Source organism: Clarias gariepinus, chromosome 22 (genome assembly GCF_024256425.1).
Source record: "Clarias gariepinus isolate MV-2021 ecotype Netherlands chromosome 22, CGAR_prim_01v2, whole genome shotgun sequence".
Taxonomy (NCBI): domain Eukaryota; kingdom Metazoa; phylum Chordata; class Actinopteri; order Siluriformes; family Clariidae; genus Clarias; species Clarias gariepinus.
The window spans coordinates 18,781,624-18,804,165 of record NC_071121.1 but is presented as its reverse complement, the minus strand read 5'-3'; positions in this window follow the sequence as shown (position 1 = coordinate 18,804,165).

The following is a 22,542-nucleotide window of genomic DNA, read 5'->3' as shown; positions in this document are numbered from 1 at the left end:
TAAAAAACAACTTTTTTGTTTATTATTTCTAAGGTTTTGCTGTTTAAAAATGTTTACAAACTTATTTTGAATGTTTTACATAAATATCCATTAGTTGTGTGAGAAAACCACTTTCCTGAGCTCGTACAGCTCTAAGAACGCAGCAAACGCGTTTTCTCAGCTCAACAAGGCAGAAAATCGAATGAATGATCATTTCCACAGCATTCATGTTTTTTAAATGACATGTTGATAAACAACTTTTTTGTTTATTATTTTTAAGGTTTTGCTGTTGAAAAATGTTTACAAACTTATTTTGTATGTTTTACATAAACATCCATTAGTTGTGTGAGAAAACCACTTTCCTGAGCTCGTACAGCCCTAAGAACGCAGCAAATGCATTTTCTCAGCTCACCAAGGCAAAAAATCGAATGAATGATCATTTTCACAACAATCATGCATTTTGGATGACATGTTAAAAAACAACTTTTTTGTTTATTATTTCTAAGGTTTTGCTGTTTAAAAATGTTTACAAACTTATTTTGAATGTTTTACATAAATATCCATTAGTTGTGTGAGAAAACCACTTTCCTGAGCTCGTACAGCTCTAAGAACGCAGCAAATGCATTTTCTCAGCTCACCAAGGCAAAAAATCGAATGAATGATCATTTTTACAACAATCATGCATTTTGGATGACATGTTAAAAAACAACTTTTTTGTTTATTATTTTTAAGGTTTTGCTGTCAAAAAAATGTTTACAAACTTATTTTGTATGTTTTACATAAACATCCATTAGTTGTGTGAGAAAACCACTTCCCTGAGCTCGTACAGCTCTAAGAACGGAGCAAACGCGTTTTCTCAGCTTACCAAGGCAGAAAGTCGAATGAATGATCATTTCCACAGCATTCATGTTTTTTAAATGACATGTTAAAAAACAACTTTTTTATTTATTATTTCTAAGGTTTTGCTGTTTAAAAATGTTTACAAACTTATTTTGAATGTTTTACAAAAATATCCATTAGTTGTGTGAGAAAACCACTTTCCTGAGCTCGTACAGCTCTAAGAACGCAGCAAATGCATTTTCTCAGCTCACCAAGGCAAAAAATCGAATGAATGATCATTTTCACAACAATCATGCATTTTGGATGACATGTTAAAAAACAACTTTTTTGTTTATTATTTCTAAGGTTTTGCTGTTTAAAAATGTTTACAAACTTATTTTGAATGTTTTACATAAATATCCATTAGTTGTGTGAGAAAACCACTTTCCTGAGCTCGTACAGCTCTAAGAACGCAGCAAACGCGTTTTCTCAGCTCAACAAGGCAGAAAATCGAATGAATGATCATTTCCACAGCATTCATGTTTTTTAAATGACATGTTAAAAAACTACTTTTTTGTTTATTATTTTTAAGGTTTTGCTGTTGAAAAATGTTTACAAACTTATTTTGTATGTTTTACATAAACATCCATTAGTTGTGTGAGAAAACCACTTTCCTGAGCTCGTACAGCTCTAAGAACGCAGCAAATGCATTTTCTCAGCTCACCAAGGCAAAAAATCGAATGAATGATCATTTTCACAACAATCATGCATTTTGGATGACATGTTAAAAAACAACTTTTTTGTTTATTACTTTTAAGGTTTTGCTGTTTAAAAATGTTTACAAACTTATTTTGTATGTTTTACATAAACATCCATTAGTTGTGTGAGAAAACCACTTTCCTGAGCTCGTACAGCCCTAAGAACGCAGCAAATGCATTTTCTCAGCTCACCAAGGCAAAAAATCGAATGAATGATCATTTTCACAACAATCATGCATTTTGGATGACATGTTAAAAAACAACTTTTTTGTTTATTATTTCTAAGGTTTTGCTGTTTAAAAATGTTTACAAACTTATTTTGAATGTTTTACATAAATATCCATTAGTTGTGTGAGAAAACCACTTTCCTGAGCTCGTACAGCTCTAAGAACGCAGCAAATGCATTTTCTCAGCTCACCAAGGCAAAAAATCGAATGAATGATCATTTTTACAACAATCATGCATTTTGGATGACATGTTAAAAAACAACTTTTTTGTTTATTGTCTTTAAGGTTTTGCTGTCAAAAAAATGTTTACAAACTTATTTTGTATGTTTTACATAAACATCCATTAGTTGTGTGAGAAAACCACTTCCCTGAGCTCGTACAGCTCTAAGAACGGAGCAAACGCGTTTTCTCAGCTTACCAAGGCAGAAAGTCGAATGAATGATCATTTCCACAGCATTCATGTTTTTTAAATGACATGTTGAAAAACAACTTTTTTGTTTATTATTTTTAAGGTTTTGCTGTTGAAAAATGTTTACAAACTTATTTTGTATGTTTTACATAAACATCCATTAGTTGTGTGAGAAAACCACTTTCCTGAGCTCGTACAGCTCTAAGAACGCAGCAAATGCATTTTCTCAGCTCACCAAGGCAAAAAAATCGAATGAATGATCATTTTCACAACAATCATGCATTTTGGATGACATGTTAAAAAACAACTTTTTTGTTTATTATTTCTAAGGTTTTGCTGTTTAAAAATGTTTACAAACTTATTTTGAATGTTTTACATAAATGTCCATTAGTTGTGTGAGAAAACCACTTTCCTGAGCTTGTACAGCTCTAAGAACGCAGCAAATGCATTTTCTCAGCTCACCAAGGCAAAAAATCGAATGAATGATCATTTTCACAACAATCATGCATTTTGGATGACATGTTAAAAAACAACTTTTTTGTTTATTATTTCTAAGGTTTTGCTGTTTAAAAATGTTTACAAACTTATTTTGAATGTTTTACATAAATATCCATTAGTTGTGTGAGAAAACCACTTTCCTGAGCTCGTACAGCTCTAAGAACGCAGCAAATGCATTTTCTCAGCTCACCAAGGCAAAAAATCGAATGAATGATCATTTTCACAACAATCATGCATTTTGGATGACATGTTAAAAAACAACTTTTTTGTTTATTATTTTTAAGGTTTAGCTGTCAAAAAAATGTTTACAAACTTATTTTGTATGTTTTACATAAATATCCATTAGTTGTGTGAGAAAACCACTTTCCTGAGCTCGTACAGCTCTAAGAACGCAGCAAACGCGTTTTCTCAGCTTACCAAGGCAGAAAATCGAATGAATGATCATTTCCACAGCATTCATGTTTTTTAAATGACATGTTAAAAAACTACTTTTTTGTTTATTATTTTTAAGGTTTTGCTGTTGAAAAATGTTTACAAACTTATTTTGTATGTTTTACATAAACATCCATTAGTTGTGTGAGAAAACCACTTTCCTGAGCTTGTACAGCTCTAAGAACGCAGCAAATGCATTTTCTCAGCTCACCAAGGCAAAAAATCGAATGAATGATCATTTTCACAACAATCATGCATTTTGGATGACATGTTAAAAAACAACTTTTTTGTTTATTATTTTTAAGGTTTTGCTGTTTAAAAATGTTTACAAACTTATTTTGTATGTTTTACATAAACATCCATTAGTTGTGTGAGAAAACCACTTTCCTGAGCTCGTACAGCTCTAAGAACGCAGCAAATGCATTTTCTCAGCTCACCAAGGCAAAAAATCGAATGAATGATCATTTTCACAACAATCATGCATTTTGGATGACATGTTAAAAAACAACTTTTTTGTTTATTATTTATGAGGTTTTGCTGTTTAAAAATGTTTACAAACTTATTTTGAATGTTTTACAAAAATATCCATTAGTTGTGTGAGAAAACCACTTTCCTGAGCTCGTACAGCTCTAAGAACGCAGCAAACGCGTTTTCTCAGCTTACCAAGGCAGAAAATCGAATGAATGATCATTTCCACAGCATTCATGTTTTTTAAATGACATGTTGAAAAACAACTTTTTTGTTTATTATTTTTAAGGTTTTGCTGTTGAAAAATGTTTACAAACTTATTTTGTATGTTTTACATAAACATCCATTAGTTGTGTGAGAAAACCACTTTCCTGAGCTCGTACAGCTCTAAGAACGCAGCAAATGCATTTTCTCAGCTCACCAAGGCAAAAAAATCGAATGAATGATCATTTTCACAACAATCATGCATTTTGGATGACATGTTAAAAAACAACTTTTTTGTTTATTATTTCTAAGGTTTTGCTGTTTAAAAATGTTTACAAACTTATTTTGAATGTTTTACATAAATATCCATTAGTTGTGTGAGAAAACCACTTTCCTGAGCTCGTACAGCTCTAAGAACGCAGCAAACGCGTTTTCTCAGCTTACCAAGGCAGAAAATCGAATGAATGATCATTTCCACAGCATTCATGTTTTTTAAATGACATGTTGAAAAACAACTTTTTTGTTTATTATTTTTAAGGTTTTGCTGTTGAAAAATGTTTACAAACTTATTTTGTATGTTTTACATAAACATCCATTAGTTGTGTGAGAAAACCACTTTCCTGAGCTCGTACAGCCCTAAGAACGCAGCAAATGCATTTTCTCAGCTCACCAAGGCAAAAAATCGAATGAATGATCATTTTCACAACAATCATGCATTTTGGATGACATGTTAAAAAACAACTTTTTTGTTTATTATTTCTAAGGTTTTGCTGTTTAAAAATGTTTACAAACTTATTTTGAATGTTTTACATAAATATCCATTAGTTGTGTGAGAAAACCACTTTCCTGAGCTCGTACAGCTCTAAGAACGCAGCAAATGCATTTTCTCAGCTCACCAAGGCAAAAAATCGAATGAATGATCATTTTTACAACAATCATGCATTTTGGATGACATGTTAAAAAACAACTTTTTTGTTTATTATTTTTAAGGTTTTGCTGTCAAAAAAATGTTTACAAACTTATTTTGTATGTTTTACATAAACATCCATTAGTTGTGTGAGAAAACCACTTCCCTGAGCTCGTACAGCTCTAAGAACGGAGCAAACGCGTTTTCTCAGCTTACCAAGGCAGAAAGTCGAATGAATGATCATTTCCACAGCATTCATGTTTTTTAAATGACATGTTAAAAAACAACTTTTTTACTTATTATTTCTAAGGTTTTGCTGTTTAAAAATGTTTACAAACTTATTTTGAATGTTTTACAAAAATATCCATTAGTTGTGTGAGAAAACCACTTTCCTGAGCTCGTACAGCTCTAAGAACGCAGCAAATGCATTTTCTCAGCTCACCAAGGCAAAAAATCGAATGAATGATCATTTTCACAACAATCATGCATTTTGGATGACATGTTAAAAAACAACTTTTTTGTTTATTATTTCTAAGGTTTTGCTGTTTAAAAATGTTTACAAACTTATTTTGAATGTTTTACATAAATATCCATTAGTTGTGTGAGAAAACCACTTTCCTGAGCTCGTACAGCTCTAAGAACGCAGCAAACGCGTTTTCTCAGCTCAACAAGGCAGAAAATCGAATGAATGATCATTTCCACAGCATTCATGTTTTTTAAATGACATGTTAAAAAACTACTTTTTTGTTTATTATTTTTAAGGTTTTGCTGTTGAAAAATGTTTACAAACTTATTTTGTATGTTTTACATAAACATCCATTAGTTGTGTGAGAAAACCACTTTCCTGAGCTTGTACAGCTCTAAGAACGCAGCAAATGCATTTTCTCAGCTCACCAAGGCAAAAAATCGAATGAATGATCATTTTCACAACAATCATGCATTTTGGATGACATGTTAAAAAACAACTTTTTTGTTTATTACTTTTAAGGTTTTGCTGTTTAAAAATGTTTACAAACTTATTTTGTATGTTTTACATAAACATCCATTAGTTGTGTGAGAAAACCACTTTCCTGAGCTCGTACAGCCCTAAGAACGCAGCAAATGCATTTTCTCAGCTCACCAAGGCAAAAAATCGAATGAATGATCATTTTCACAACAATCATGCATTTTGGATGACATGTTAAAAAACAACTTTTTTGTTTATTATTTCTAAGGTTTTGCTGTTTAAAAATGTTTACAAACTTATTTTGAATGTTTTACATAAATATCCATTAGTTGTGTGAGAAAACCACTTTCCTGAGCTCGTACAGCTCTAAGAACGCAGCAAATGCATTTTCTCAGCTCACCAAGGCAAAAAATCGAATGAATGATCATTTTTACAACAATCATGCATTTTGGATGACATGTTAAAAAACAACTTTTTTGTTTATTGTCTTTAAGGTTTTGCTGTCAAAAAAATGTTTACAAACTTATTTTGTATGTTTTACATAAACATCCATTAGTTGTGTGAGAAAACCACTTCCCTGAGCTCGTACAGCTCTAAGAACGGAGCAAACGCGTTTTCTCAGCTTACCAAGGCAGAAAGTCGAATGAATGATCATTTCCACAGCATTCATGTTTTTTAAATGACATGTTGAAAAACCACTTTTTTGTTTATTATTTTTAAGGTTTTGCTGTTGAAAAATGTTTACAAACTTATTTTGTATGTTTTACATAAACATCCATTAGTTGTGTGAGAAAACCACTTTCCTGAGCTTGTACAGCTCTAAGAACGCAGCAAATGCATTTTCTCAGCTCACCAAGGCAAAAAATCGAATGAATGATCATTTTCACAACAATCATGCATTTTGGATGACATGTTAAAAAACAACTTTTTTGTTTATTATTTTTAAGGTTTTGCTGTTTAAAAATGTTTACAAACTTATTTTGAATGTTTTACATACATATCCATTAGTTGTGTGAGAAAACCACTTTCCTGAGCTCGTACAGCTCTAAGAACGCAGCAAATGCATTTTCTCAGCTCACCAAGGCAAAAAATCGAATGAATGATCATTTTCACAACAATCATGCATTTTGGATGACATGTTAAAAAACAACTTTTTTGTTTATTATTTTTAAGGTTTTGCTGTCAAAAAAATGTTTACAAACTTATTTTGTATGTTTTACATAAATATCCATTAGTTGTGTGAGAAAACCACTTTCCTGACCTCGTACAGCTCTAAGAACGCAGCAAACGCGTTTTCTCAGCTTACCAAGGCAGAAAATCGAATGAATGATCATTTCCACAGCATTCATGTTTTTTAAATGACATGTTGAAAAACAACTTTTTTGTTTATTATTTTTAAGGTTTTGCTGTTGAAAAATGTTTACAAACTTATTTTGTATGTTTTACATAAACATCCATTAGTTGTGTGAGAAAACCACTTTCCTGAGCTCGTACAGCTCTAAGAACGCAGCAAATGCATTTTCTCAGCTCACCAAGGCAAAAAAATCGAATGAATGATCATTTTCACAACAATCATGCATTTTGGATGACATGTTAAAAAACAACTTTTTTGTTTATTATTTCTAAGGTTTTGCTGTTTAAAAATGTTTACAAACTTATTTTGAATGATTTACATAAATATCCATTAGTTGTGTGAGAAAACCACTTTCCTGAGCTCGTACAGCTCTAAGAACGCAGCAAATGCATTTTATCAGCTCACCAAGGCAAAAAATCGAATGAATGATCATTTTCACAGCATTCATGTTTTTTAAATGACATGTTGAAAAACAATTTTTTTGTTTATTATTTTTAAGGTTTTGCTGTTGAAAAATGTTTACAAACTTATTTTGTATGTTTTACATAAACATCCATTAGTTGTGTGAGAAAACCACTTTCCTGAGCTTGTACAGCTCTAAGAACGCAGCAAATGCATTTTCTCAGCTCACCAAGGCAAAAAATCGAATGAATGATCATTTTCACAACAATCATGCATTTTGGATGACATGTTAAAAAACAACTTTTTTGTTTATTATTTCTAAGGTTTTGCTGTTTAAAAATGTTTACAAACTTATTTTGAATGTTTTACATAAATATCCATTAGTTGTGTGAGAAAACCACTTTCCTGAGCTCGTACAGCTCTAAGAACGCAGCAAATGCATTTTCTCAGCTCACCAAGGCAAAAAATCGAATGAATGATCATTTTCACAACAATCATGCATTTTGGACGACATGTTAAAAAACAACTTTTTTGTTTATTATTTTTAAGGTTTAGCTGTCAAAAAAATGTTTACAAACTTATTTTGTATGTTTTACATAAATATCCATTAGTTGTGTGAGAAAACCACTTTCCTGAGCTCGTACAGCTCTAAGAACGCAGCAAACGCGTTTTCTCAGCTTACCAAGGCAGAAAATCGAATGAATGATCATTTCCACAGCATTCATGTTTTTTAAATGACATGTTAAAAAACTACTTTTTTGTTTATTATTTTTAAGGTTTTGCTGTTGAAAAATGTTTACAAACTTATTTTGTATGTTTTACATAAACATCCATTAGTTGTGTGAGAAAACCACTTTCCTGAGCTTGTACAGCTCTAAGAACGCAGCAAATGCATTTTCTCAGCTCACCAAGGCAAAAAATCGAATGAATGATCATTTTCACAACAATCATGCATTTTGGATGACATGTTAAAAAACAACTTTTTTGTTTATTATTTTTAAGGTTTTGCTGTTTAAAAATGTTTACAAACTTATTTTGTATGTTTTACATAAACATCCATTAGTTGTGTGAGAAAACCACTTTCCTGAGCTCGTACAGCTCTAAGAACGCAGCAAATGCATTTTCTCAGCTCACCAAGGCAAAAAATCGAATGAATGATCATTTTCACAACAATCATGCATTTTGGATGACATGTTAAAAAACAACTTTTTTGTTTATTATTTATAAGGTTTTGCTGTTTAAAAATGTTTACAAACTTATTTTGAATGTTTTACAAAAATATCCATTAGTTGTGTGAGAAAACCACTTTCCTGAGCTCGTACAGCTCTAAGAACGCAGCAAACGCGTTTTCTCAGCTTACCAAGGCAGAAAATCGAATGAATGATCATTTCCACAGCATTCATGTTTTTTAAATGACATGTTGAAAAACAACTTTTTTGTTTATTATTTTTAAGGTTTTGCTGTTGAAAAATGTTTACAAACTTATTTTGTATGTTTTACATAAACATCCATTAGTTGTGTGAGAAAACCACTTTCCTGAGCTCGTACAGCTCTAAGAACGCAGCAAATGCATTTTCTCAGCTCACCAAGGCAAAAAAATCGAATGAATGATCATTTTCACAACAATCATGCATTTTGGATGACATGTTAAAAAACAACTTTTTTGTTTATTATTTCTAAGGTTTTGCTGTTTAAAAATGTTTACAAACTTATTTTGAATGTTTTACATAAATATCCATTAGTTGTGTGAGAAAACCACTTTCCTGAGCTCGTACAGCTCTAAGAACGCAGCAAACGCGTTTTCTCAGCTTACCAAGGCAGAAAATCGAATGAATGATCATTTCCACAGCATTCATGTTTTTTAAATGACATGTTGAAAAACAACTTTTTTGTTTATTATTTTTAAGGTTTTGCTGTTGAAAAATGTTTACAAACTTATTTTGTATGTTTTACATAAACATCCATTAGTTGTGTGAGAAAACCACTTTCCTGAGCTCGTACAGCCCTAAGAACGCAGCAAATGCATTTTCTCAGCTCACCAAGGCAAAAAATCGAATGAATGATCATTTTCACAACAATCATGCATTTTGGATGACATGTTAAAAAACAACTTTTTTGTTTATTATTTCTAAGGTTTTGCTGTTTAAAAATGTTTACAAACTTATTTTGAATGTTTTACATAAATATCCATTAGTTGTGTGAGAAAACCACTTTCCTGAGCTCGTACAGCTCTAAGAACGCAGCAAATGCATTTTCTCAGCTCACCAAGGCAAAAAATCGAATGAATGATCATTTTTACAACAATCATGCATTTTGGATGACATGTTAAAAAACAACTTTTTTGTTTATTATTTTTAAGGTTTTGCTGTCAAAAAAATGTTTACAAACTTATTTTGTATGTTTTACATAAACATCCATTAGTTGTGTGAGAAAACCACTTCCCTGAGCTCGTACAGCTCTAAGAACGGAGCAAACGCGTTTTCTCAGCTTACCAAGGCAGAAAGTCGAATGAATGATCATTTCCACAGCATTCATGTTTTTTAAATGACATGTTAAAAAACAACTTTTTTATTTATTATTTCTAAGGTTTTGCTGTTTAAAAATGTTTACAAACTTATTTTGAATGTTTTACAAAAATATCCATTAGTTGTGTGAGAAAACCACTTTCTTGAGCTCGTACAGCTCTAAGAACGCAGCAAATGCATTTTCTCAGCTCACCAAGGCAAAAAATCGAATGAATGATCATTTTCACAACAATCATGCATTTTGGATGACATGTTAAAAAACAACTTTTTTGTTTATTATTTCTAAGGTTTTGCTGTTTAAAAATGTTTACAAACTTATTTTGAATGTTTTACATAAATATCCATTAGTTGTGTGAGAAAACCACTTTCCTGAGCTCGTACAGCTCTAAGAACGCAGCAAACGCGTTTTCTCAGCTCAACAAGGCAGAAAATCGAATGAATGATCATTTCCACAGCATTCATGTTTTTTAAATGACATGTTAAAAAACTACTTTTTTGTTTATTATTTTTAAGGTTTTGCTGTTGAAAAATGTTTACAAACTTATTTTGTATGTTTTACATAAACATCCATTAGTTGTGTGAGAAAACCACTTTCCTGAGCTTGTACAGCTCTAAGAACGCAGCAAATGCATTTTCTCAGCTCACCAAGGCAAAAAATCGAATGAATGATCATTTTCACAACAATCATGCATTTTGGATGACATGTTAAAAAACAACTTTTTTGTTTATTACTTTTAAGGTTTTGCTGTTTAAAAATGTTTACAAACTTATTTTGTATGTTTTACATAAACATCCATTAGTTGTGTGAGAAAACCACTTTCCTGAGCTCGTACAGCCCTAAGAACGCAGCAAATGCATTTTCTCAGCTCACCAAGGCAAAAAATCGAATGAATGATCATTTTCACAACAATCATGCATTTTGGATGACATGTTAAAAAACAACTTTTTTGTTTATTATTTCTAAGGTTTTGCTGTTTAAAAATGTTTACAAACTTATTTTGAATGTTTTACATAAATATCCATTAGTTGTGTGAGAAAACCACTTTCCTGAGCTCGTACAGCTCTAAGAACGCAGCAAATGCATTTTCTCAGCTCACCAAGGCAAAAAATCGAATGAATGATCATTTTTACAACAATCATGCATTTTGGATGACATGTTAAAAAACAACTTTTTTGTTTATTGTCTTTAAGGTTTTGCTGTCAAAAAAATGTTTACAAACTTATTTTGTATGTTTTACATAAACATCCATTAGTTGTGTGAGAAAACCACTTCCCTGAGCTCGTACAGCTCTAAGAACGGAGCAAACGCGTTTTCTCAGCTTACCAAGGCAGAAAGTCGAATGAATGATCATTTCCACAGCATTCATGTTTTTTAAATGACATGTTGAAAAACAACTTTTTTGTTTATTATTTTTAAGGTTTTGCTGTTGAAAAATGTTTACAAACTTATTTTGTATGTTTTACATAAACATCCATTAGTTGTGTGAGAAAACCACTTTCCTGAGCTTGTACAGCTCTAAGAACGCAGCAAATGCATTTTCTCAGCTCACCAAGGCAAAAAATCGAATGAATGATCATTTTCACAACAATCATGCATTTTGGATGACATGTTAAAAAACAACTTTTTTGTTTATTATTTTTAAGGTTTTGCTGTTTAAAAATGTTTACAAACTTATCTTGAATGTTTTACATACATATCCATTAGTTGTGTGAGAAAACCACTTTCCTGAGCTCGTACAGCTCTAAGAACGCAGCAAATGCATTTTCTCAGCTCACCAAGGCAAAAAATCGAATGAATGATCATTTTCACAACAATCATGCATTTTGGATGACATGTTAAAAAACAACTTTTTTGTTTATTATTTTTAAGGTTTTGCTGTCAAAAAAATGTTTACAAACTTATTTTGTATGTTTTACATAAATATCCATTAGTTGTGTGAGAAAACCACTTTCCTGAGCTCGTACAGCTCTAAGAACGCAGCAAACGCGTTTTCTCAGCTTACCAAGGCAGAAAATCGAATGAATGATCATTTCCACAGCATTCATGTTTTTTAAATGACATGTTGAAAAACAACTTTTTTGTTTATTATTTTTAAGGTTTTGCTGTTGAAAAATGTTTACAAACTTATTTTGTATGTTTTACATAAACATCCATTAGTTGTAAGAGAAAACCACTTTCCTGAGCTCGTACAGCTCTAAGAACGCAGCAAATGCATTTTCTCAGCTCACCAAGGCAAAAAAATCGAATGAATGATCATTTTCACAACAATCATGCATTTTGGATGACATGTTAAAAAACAACTTTTTTGTTTATTACTTTTAAGGTTTTGCTGTTTAAAAATGTTTACAAACTTATTTTGTATGTTTTACATAAACATCCATTAGTTGTGTGAGAAAACCACTTTCCTGAGCTCGTACAGCCCTAAGAACGCAGCAAATGCATTTTCTCAGCTCACCAAGGCAAAAAATCGAATGAATGATCATTTTCACAACAATCATGCATTTTGGATGACATGTTAAAAAACAACTTTTTTGTTTATTATTTCTAAGGTTTTGCTGTTTAAAAATGTTTACAAACTTATTTTGAATGTTTTACATAAATATCCATTAGTTGTGTGAGAAAACCACTTTCCTGAGCTCGTACAGCTCTAAGAACGCAGCAAATGCATTTTCTCAGCTCACCAAGGCAAAAAATCGAATGAATGATCATTTTTACAACAATCATGCATTTTGGATGACATGTTAAAAAACAACTTTTTTGTTTATTGTCTTTAAGGTTTTGCTGTCAAAAAAATGTTTACAAACTTATTTTGTATGTTTTACATAAACATCCATTAGTTGTGTGAGAAAACCACTTCCCTGAGCTCGTACAGCTCTAAGAACGGAGCAAACGCGTTTTCTCAGCTTACCAAGGCAGAAAGTCGAATGAATGATCATTTCCACAGCATTCATGTTTTTTAAATGACATGTTGAAAAACAACTTTTTTGTTTATTATTTTTAAGGTTTTGCTGTTGAAAAATGTTTACAAACTTATTTTGTATGTTTTACATAAACATCCATTAGTTGTGTGAGAAAACCACTTTCCTGAGCTTGTACAGCTCTAAGAACGCAGCAAATGCATTTTCTCAGCTCACCAAGGCAAAAAATCGAATGAATGATCATTTTCACAACAATCATGCATTTTGGATGACATGTTAAAAAACAACTTTTTTGTTTATTATTTTTAAGGTTTTGCTGTTTAAAAATGTTTACAAACTTATTTTGAATGTTTTACATACATATCCATTAGTTGTGTGAGAAAACCACTTTCCTGAGCTCGTACAGCTCTAAGAACGCAGCAAATGCATTTTCTCAGCTCACCAAGGCAAAAAATCGAATGAATGATCATTTTCACAACAATCATGCATTTTGGATGACATGTTAAAAAACAACTTTTTTGTTTATTATTTTTAAGGTTTTGCTGTCAAAAAAATGTTTACAAACTTATTTTGTATGTTTTACATAAATATCCATTAGTTGTGTGAGAAAACCACTTTCCTGAGCTCGTACAGCTCTAAGAACGCAGCAAACGCGTTTTCTCAGCTTACCAAGGCAGAAAATCGAATGAATGATCATTTCCACAGCATTCATGTTTTTTAAATGACATGTTGAAAAACAACTTTTTTGTTTATTATTTTTAAGGTTTTGTTGTTGAAAAATGTTTACAAACTTATTTTGTATGTTTTACATAAACATCCATTAGTTGTAAGAGAAAACCACTTTCCTGAGCTCGTACAGCTCTAAGAACGCAGCAAATGCATTTTCTCAGCTCACCAAGGCAAAAAAATCGAATGAATGATCATTTTCACAACAATCATGCATTTTGGATGACATGTTAAAAAACAACTTTTTTGTTTATTATTTCTAAGGTTTTGCTGTTTAAAAATGTTTACAAACTTATTTTGAATGTTTTATATAAATATCCATTAGTTGTGTGAGAAAACCACTTTCCTGAGCTCGTACAGCTCTAAGAACGCAGCAAATGCATTTTATCAGCTCACCAAGGCAAAAAATCGAATGAATGATCATTTTCACAGCATTCATGTTTTTTAAATGACATGTTGAAAAACAATTTTTTTGTTTATTATTTTTAAGGTTTTGCTGTTGAAAAATGTTTACAAACTTATTTTGTATGTTTTACATAAACATCCATTAGTTGTGTGAGAAAACCACTTTCCTGAGCTTGTACAGCTCTAAGAACGCAGCAAATGCATTTTCTCAGCTCACCAAGGCAAAAAATCGAATGAATGATCATTTTCACAACAATCATGCATTTTGGATGACATGTTAAAAAACAACTTTTTTGTTTATTATTTCTAAGGTTTTGCTGTTTAAAAATGTTTACAAACTTATTTTGAATGTTTTACATAAATATCCATTAGTTGTGTGAGAAAACCACTTTCCTGAGCTCGTACAGCTCTAAGAACGCAGCAAATGCATTTTCTCAGCTCACCAAGGCAAAAAATCGAATGAATGATCATTTTCACAACAATCATGCATTTTGGATGACATGTTAAAAAACAACTTTTTTGTTTATTATTTTTAAGGTTTAGCTGTCAAAAAAATGTTTACAAACTTATTTTGTATGTTTTACATAAATATCCATTAGTTGTGTGAGAAAACCACTTTCCTGAGCTCGTACAGCTCTAAGAACGCAGCAAACGCGTTTTCTCAGCTTACCAAGGCAGAAAATCGAATGAATGATCATTTCCACAGCATTCATGTTTTTTAAATGACATGTTAAAAAACTACTTTTTTGTTTATTATTTTTAAGGTTTTGCTGTTGAAAAATGTTTACAAACTTATTTTGAATGTTTTACATAAATATCCATTAGTTGTGTGAGAAAACCACTTTCCTGAGCTCGTACAGCTCTAAGAACGCAGCAAATGCATTTTCTCAGCTCACCAAGGCAAAAAATCGAATGAATGATCATTTTCACAACAATCATGCATTTTGGATGACATGTTAAAAAACAACTTTTTTGTTTATTATTTTTAAGGTTTTGCTGTTAAAAAAATGTTTACAAACTTATTTTGTATGTTTTACATACATATCCATTAGTCGTGTGAGAAAACCACTTTCCTGAGCTCGTACAGCTCTAAGAACGCAGCAAACGCGTTTTCTCAGCTTACCAAGGCAGAAAATCGAATGAATGATCATTTCCACAGCATTCATGTTTTTTAAATGACATGTTGAAAAACAACTTTTTTGTTTATTATTTTTAAGGTTTTGCTGTTGAAAAATGTTTACAAACTTATTTTGAATGTTTTACATAAATATCCATTAGTTGTGTGAGAAAACCACTTTCCTGAGCTCGTACAGCTCTAAGAACGCAGCAAATGCATTTTCTCAGCTCACCAAGGCAAAAAATCGAATGAATGATCATTTTCACAACAATCATGCATTTTGGATGACATGTTAAAAAACAACTTTTTTGTTTATTATTTTTAAGGTTTTGCTGTCAAAAAAATGTTTACAAACTTATTTTGTATGTTTTACATAAATATCCATTAGTTGTGTGAGAAAACCACTTTCCTGAGCTCGTACAGCTCTAAGAACGCAGCAAACGCGTTTTCTCAGCTTACCAAGGCAGAAAATCGAATGAATGATCATTTCCACAGCATTCATGTTTTTTAAATGACATGTTAAAAAACTACTTTTTTGTTTATTATTTTTAAGGTTTTGCTGTTGAAAAATGTTTACAAACTTATTTTGTATGTTTTACATAAACATCCATTAGTTGTGTGAGAAAACCACTTTCCTGAGCTTGTACAGCTCTAAGAACGCAGCAAATGCATTTTCTCAGCTCACCAAGGCAAAAAATCGAATGAATGATCATTTTCACAACAATCATGCATTTTGGATGACATGTTAAAAAACAACTTTTTTGTTTATTATTTTTAAGGTTTTGCTGTTTAAAAATGTTTACAAACTTATTTTGTATGTTTTACATGAACATCCATTAGTTGTGTGAGAAAACCACTTTCCTGAGCTCGTACAGCTCTAAGAACGCAGCAAATGCATTTTCTCAGCTCACCAAGGCAAAAAATCGAATGAATGATCATTTTCACAACAATCATGCATTTTGGATGACATGTTAAAAAACAACTTTTTTGTTTATTATTTCTAAGGTTTTGCTGTTTAAAAATGTTTACAAACTTATTTTGAATGTTTTACATAAATATCCATTAGTTGTGTGAGAAAACCACTTTCCTGAGCTCGTACAGCTCTAAGATCGCAGCAAACGCGTTTTCTCAGCTCAACAAGGCAGAAAATCGAATGAATGATCATTTCCACAGCATTCATGTTTTTTAAATGACATGTTAAAAAACTACTTTTTTGTTTATTATTTTTAAGGTTTTGCTGTTGAAAAATGTTTACAAACTTATTTTGTATGTTTTACATAAACATCCATTAGTTGTGTGAGAAAACCACTTTCCTGAGCTTGTACAGCTCTAAGAACGCAGCAAATGCATTTTCTCAGCTCACCAAGGCAAAAAATCGAATGAATGATCATTTTCACAACAATCATGCATTTTGGATGACATGTTGAAAAACAACTTTTTTGTTTATTATTTTTAAGGTTTTGCTGTTTAAAAATGTTTACAAACTTATTTTGTATGTTTTACATAAACATCCATTAGTTGTGTGAGAAAACCACTTTCCTGAGCTCGTACAGCTCTAAGAACGCAGCAAATGCATTTTCTCAGCTCACCAAGGCAAAAAATCGAATGAATGATCATTTTCACAACAATCATGCATTTTGGATGACATGTTAAAAAACAACTTTTTTGTTTATTATTTTTAAGGTTTAGCTGTCAAAAAAATGTTTACAAACTTATTTTGTATGTTTTACATAAATATCCATTAGTTGTGTGAGAAAACCACTTTCCTGAGCTCGTACAGCTCTAAGAACGCAGCAAACGCGTTTTCTCAGCTTACCAAGGCAGAAAATCGAATGAATGATCATTTCCACAGCATTCATGTTTTTTAAATGACATGTTGAAAAACAACTTTTTTGTTTATTATTTTTAAGGTTTTGCTGTTGAAAAATGTTTACAAACTTATTTTGTATGTTTTACATAAACATCCATTAGTTGTGTGAGAAAACCACTTTCCTGAGCTTGTACAGCTCTAAGAACGCAGCAAATGCATTTTCTCAGCTCACCAAGGCAAAAAATCGAATGAATGATCATTTTCACAACAATCATGCATTTTGGATGACATGTTAAAAAACAACTTTTTTGTTTATTATTTTTAAGGTTTTGCTGTTTAAAAATGTTTACAAACTTATTTTGTATGTTTTACATAAACATCCATTAGTTGTGTGAGAAAACCACTTTCCTGAGCTCGTACAGCTCTAAGAACGCAGCAAATGCATTTTCTCAGCTCACCAAGGCAAAAAATCGAATGAATGATCATTTTCACAACAATCATGCATTTTGGATGACATGTTAAAAAACAACTTTTTTGTTTATTATTTATAAGGTTTTGCTGTTTAAAAATGTTTACAAACTTATTTTGAATGTTTTACAAAAATATCCATTAGTTGTGTGAGAAAACCACTTTCCTGAGCTCGTACAGCTCTAAGAACGCAGCAAATGCATTTTCTCAGCTCACCAAGGCAAAAAATCGAATGAATGATCATTTTCACAACAATCATGCATTTTGGATGCCATGTTAAAAAACAACTTTTTTGTTTATTATTTCTAAGGTTTTGCTGTTTAAAAATGTTGACAAACTTATTTTGAATGTTTTACATAAATATCCATTAGTTGTGTGAGAAAACCACTTTCCTGAGCTCGTACAGCTCTAAGATCGCAGCAAACGCGTTTTCTCAGCTCAACAAGGCAGAAAATCGAATGAATGATCATTTCCACAGCATTCATGTTTTTTAAATGACATGTTAAAAAACTACTTTTTTGTTTATTATTTTTAAGGTTTTGCTGTTGAAAAATGTTTACAAACTTATTTTGTATGTTTTACATAAACATCCATTAGTTGTGTGAGAAAACCACTTTCCTGAGCTTGTACAGCTCTAAGAACGCAGCAAATGCATTTTCTCAGCTCACCAAGGCAAAAAATCGAATGAATGATCATTTTCACAACAATCATGCATTTTGGATGACATGTTGAAAAACAACTTTTTTGTTTATTATTTTTAAGGTTTTGCTGTTTAAAAATGTTTACAAACTTATTTTGTATGTTTTACATAAACATCCATTAGTTGTGTGAGAAAACCACTTTCCTGAGCTCGTACAGCTCTAAGAACGCAGCAAATGCATTTTCTCAGCTCACCAAGGCAAAAAATCGAATGAATGATCATTTCCACAGCATTCATGTTTTTTAAATGACATGTTAAAAAACAACTTTTTTGTTTATTATTTTTAAGGTTTTGCTGTTTAAAAATGTTTACAAACTTATTTTGTATGTTTTACATAAACATCCATTAGTTGTGTGAGAAAACCACTTTCCTGAGCTCGTACAGCTCTAAGAACGCAGCAAATGCATTTTCTCAGCTCACCAAGGCAAAAAATCGAATGAATGATCATTTCCACAGCATTCATGTTTTTTAAATGACATGTTGAAAAACAACTTTTTTGTTTATTATTTTTAAGGTTTTGCTGTTGAAAAATGTTTACAAACTTATTTTGTATGTTTTACATAAACATCCATTAGTTGTGTGAGAAAACCACTTTCCTGAGCTCGTACAGCTCTAAGAACGCAGCAAATGCATTTTCTCAGCTCAACAAGGCAAAAAATCGAATGAATGATCATTTCCACAACATTCATGCATTTTGGCATACATGTTAAAAAACTACTTTTTTGTTTATTATTTTTAAGGTTTTGCTGTTTAAAAATGTTTACAAACTTATTTTGAATGTTTTACATACATATCCATTAGTTGTGTGAGAAAACCACTTTCCTGAGCTCGTACAGCTCTAAGAACGCAGCAAATGCATTTTCTCAGCTCACCAAGGCAAAAAATCGAATGAATGATCATTTTCACAACAATCATGCATTTTGGATGACATGTTAAAAAACAACTTTTTTGTTTATTATTTTTAAGGTTTTGCTGTCAAAAAATGTTTACAAACTTATTTTGTATGTTTTACATAAATATCCATTAGTTGTGTGAGAAAACCACTTTCCTGAGCTCGTACAGCTCTAAGAACGCCACAAACGCGTTTTCTCAGCTTACCAAGGCAGAAAATCGAATGAATGATCATTTCCACAGCATTCATGTTTTTTAAATGACATGTTGAAAAACAACTTTTTTGTTTATTATTTTTAAGGTTTTGCTGTTGAAAAATGTTTACAAACTTATTTTGTATGTTTTACATAAACATCCATTAGTTGTGTGAGAAAACCACTTTCCTGAGCTTGTACAGCTCTAAGAACGCAGCAAATGCATTTTCTCAGCTCACCAAGGCAAAAAATCGAATGAATGATCATTTTCACAACAATCATGCATTTTGGATGACATGTTAAAAAACAACTTTTTTGTTTATTATTTTTAAGGTTTTGCTGTTTAAAAATGTTTACAAACTTATTTTGTATGTTTTACATAAACATCCATTAGTTGTGTGAGAAAACCACTTTCCTGAGCTCGTACAGCTCTAAGAACGCAGCAAATGCATTTTCTCAGCTCACCAAGGCAAAAAATCGAATGAATGATCATTTCCACAGCATTCATGTTTTTTAAATGACATGTTAAAAAACAACTTTTTTGTTTATTATTTTTAAGGTTTTGCTGTTTAAAAATGTTTACAAACTTATTTTGTATGTTTTACATAAACATCCATTAGTTGTGTGAGAAAACCACTTTCCTGAGCTCGTACAGCTCTAAGAACGCAGCAAATGCATTTTCTCAGCTCACCAAGGCAAAAAATCGAATGAATGATCATTTCCACAGCATTCATGTTTTTTAAATGACATGTTGAAAAACAACTTTTTTGTTTATTATTTTTAAGGTTTTGCTGTTGAAAAATGTTTACAAACTTATTTTGTATGTTTTACATAAACATCCATTAGTTGTGTGAGAAAACCACTTTCCTGAGCTCGTACAGCTCTAAGAACGCAGCAAATGCATTTTCTCAGCTCAACAAGGCAAAAAATCGAATGAATGATCATTTCCACAACATTCATGCATTTTGGCATACATGTTAAAAAACTACTTTTTTGTTTATTATTTTTAAGGTTTTGCTGTTTAAAAATGTTTACAAACTTATTTTGAATGTTTTACATACATATCCATTAGTTGTGTGAGAAAACCACTTTCCTGAGCTCGTACAGCTCTAAGAACGCAGCAAATGCATTTTCTCAGCTCACCAAGGCAAAAAATCGAATGAATGATCATTTTCACAACAATCATGCATTTTGGATGACATGTTAAAAAACAACTTTTTTGTTTATTATTTTTAAGGTTTTGCTGTCAAAAAAATGTTTACAAACTTATTTTGTATGTTTTACATAAATATCTATTAGTTGTGTGAGAAAACCACTTTCCTGAGCTCGTACAGCTCTAAGAACGCAGCAAACGCGTTTTCTCAGCTTACCAAGGCAGAAAATCGAATGAATGATCATTTCCACAGCATTCATGTTTTTTAAATGACATGTTGAAAAACAACTTTTTTGTTTATTATTTTTAAGGTTTTGCTGTTGAAAAATGTTTACAAACTTATTTTGTATGTTTTACATAAACATCCATTAGTTGTGTGAGAAAACCACTTTCCTGAGCTCGTACAGCTCTAAGAACGCAGCAAATGCATTTTCTCAGCTCACCAAGGCAAAAAAATCGAATGAATGATCATTTTCACAACAATCATGCATTTTGGATGACATGTTAAAAAACAACTTTTTTGTTTATTATTTCTAAGGTTTTGCTGTTTAAAAATGTTTACAAACTTATTTTGAATGTTTTACATAAATATCCATTAGTTGTGTGAGAAAACCACTTTCCTGAGCTCGTACAGCTCTAAGAACGCAGCAAATGCATTTTCTCAGCTCACCAAGGCAAAAAATCGAATGAATGATCATTTTTACAACAATCATGCATTTTGGATGACATGTTAAAAAACAACTTTTTTGTTTATTATTTTTAAGGTTTTGCTGTCAAAAAAATGTTTACAAACTTATTTTGTATGTTTTACATAAACATCCATTAGTTGTGTGAGAAAACCACTTTCCTGAGCTCGTACAGCCCTAAGAACGCAGCAAATGCATTTTCTCAGCTCACCAAGGCAAAAAATCGAATGAATGATCATTTTCACAACAATCATGCATTTTGGATGACATGTTTAAAAACAACTTTTTTGTTTATTATTTCTAAGGTTTTGCTGTTTAAAAATGTTTACAAACTTATTTTGAATGTTTTACATAAATATCCATTAGTTGTGTGAGAAAACCACTTTCCTGAGCTCGTACAGCTCTAAGAACGCAGCAAATGCATTTTCTCAGCTCACCAAGGCAAAAAATCGAATGAATGATCATTTTCACAACAATCATGCATTTTGGATGACATGTTAAAAAACAACTTTTTTGTTTATTATTTTTAAGGTTTTGCTGTCAAAAAATGTTTACAAACTTATTTTGTATGTTTTACATAAATATCCATTAGTTGTGTGAGAAAACCACTTTCCTGAGCTCGTACAGCTCTAAGAACGCCACAAACGCGTTTTCTCAGCTTACCAAGGCAGAAAATCGAATGAATGATCATTTCCACAGCATTCATGTTTTTTAAATGACATGTTGAAAAACAACTTTTTTGTTTATTATTTTTAAGGTTTTGCTGTTGAAAAATGTTTACAAACTTATTTTGTATGTTTTACATAAACATCCATTAGTTGTGTGAGAAAACCACTTTCCTGAGCTTGTACAGCTCTAAGAACGCAGCAAATGCATTTTCTCAGCTCACCAAGGCAAAAAATCGAATGAATGATCATTTTCACAACAATCATGCATTTTGGATGACATGTTAAAAAACAACTTTTTTGTTTATTATTTTTAAGGTTTTGCTGTTTAAAAATGTTTACAAACTTATTTTGTATGTTTTACATAAACATCCATTAGTTGTGTGAGAAAACCACTTTCCTGAGCTCGTACAGCTCTAAGAACGCAGCAAATGCATTTTCTCAGCTCACCAAGGCAAAAAATCGAATGAATGATCATTTCCACAGCATTCATGTTTTTTAAATGACATGTTAAAAAACAACTTTTTTGTTTATTATTTTTAAGGTTTTGCTGTTTAAAAATGTTTACAAACTTATTTTGTATGTTTTACATAAACATCCATTAGTTGTGTGAGAAAACCACTTTCCTGAGCTCGTACAGCTCTAAGAACGCAGCAAATGCATTTTCTCAGCTCACCAAGGCAAAAAATCGAATGAATGATCATTTCCACAGCATTCATGTTTTTTAAATGACATGTTGAAAAACAACTTTTTTGTTTATTATTTTTAAGGTTTTGCTGTTGAAAAATGTTTACAAACTTATTTTGTATGTTTTACATAAACATCCATTAGTTGTGTGAGAAAACCACTTTCCTGAGCTCGTACAGCTCTAAGAACGCAG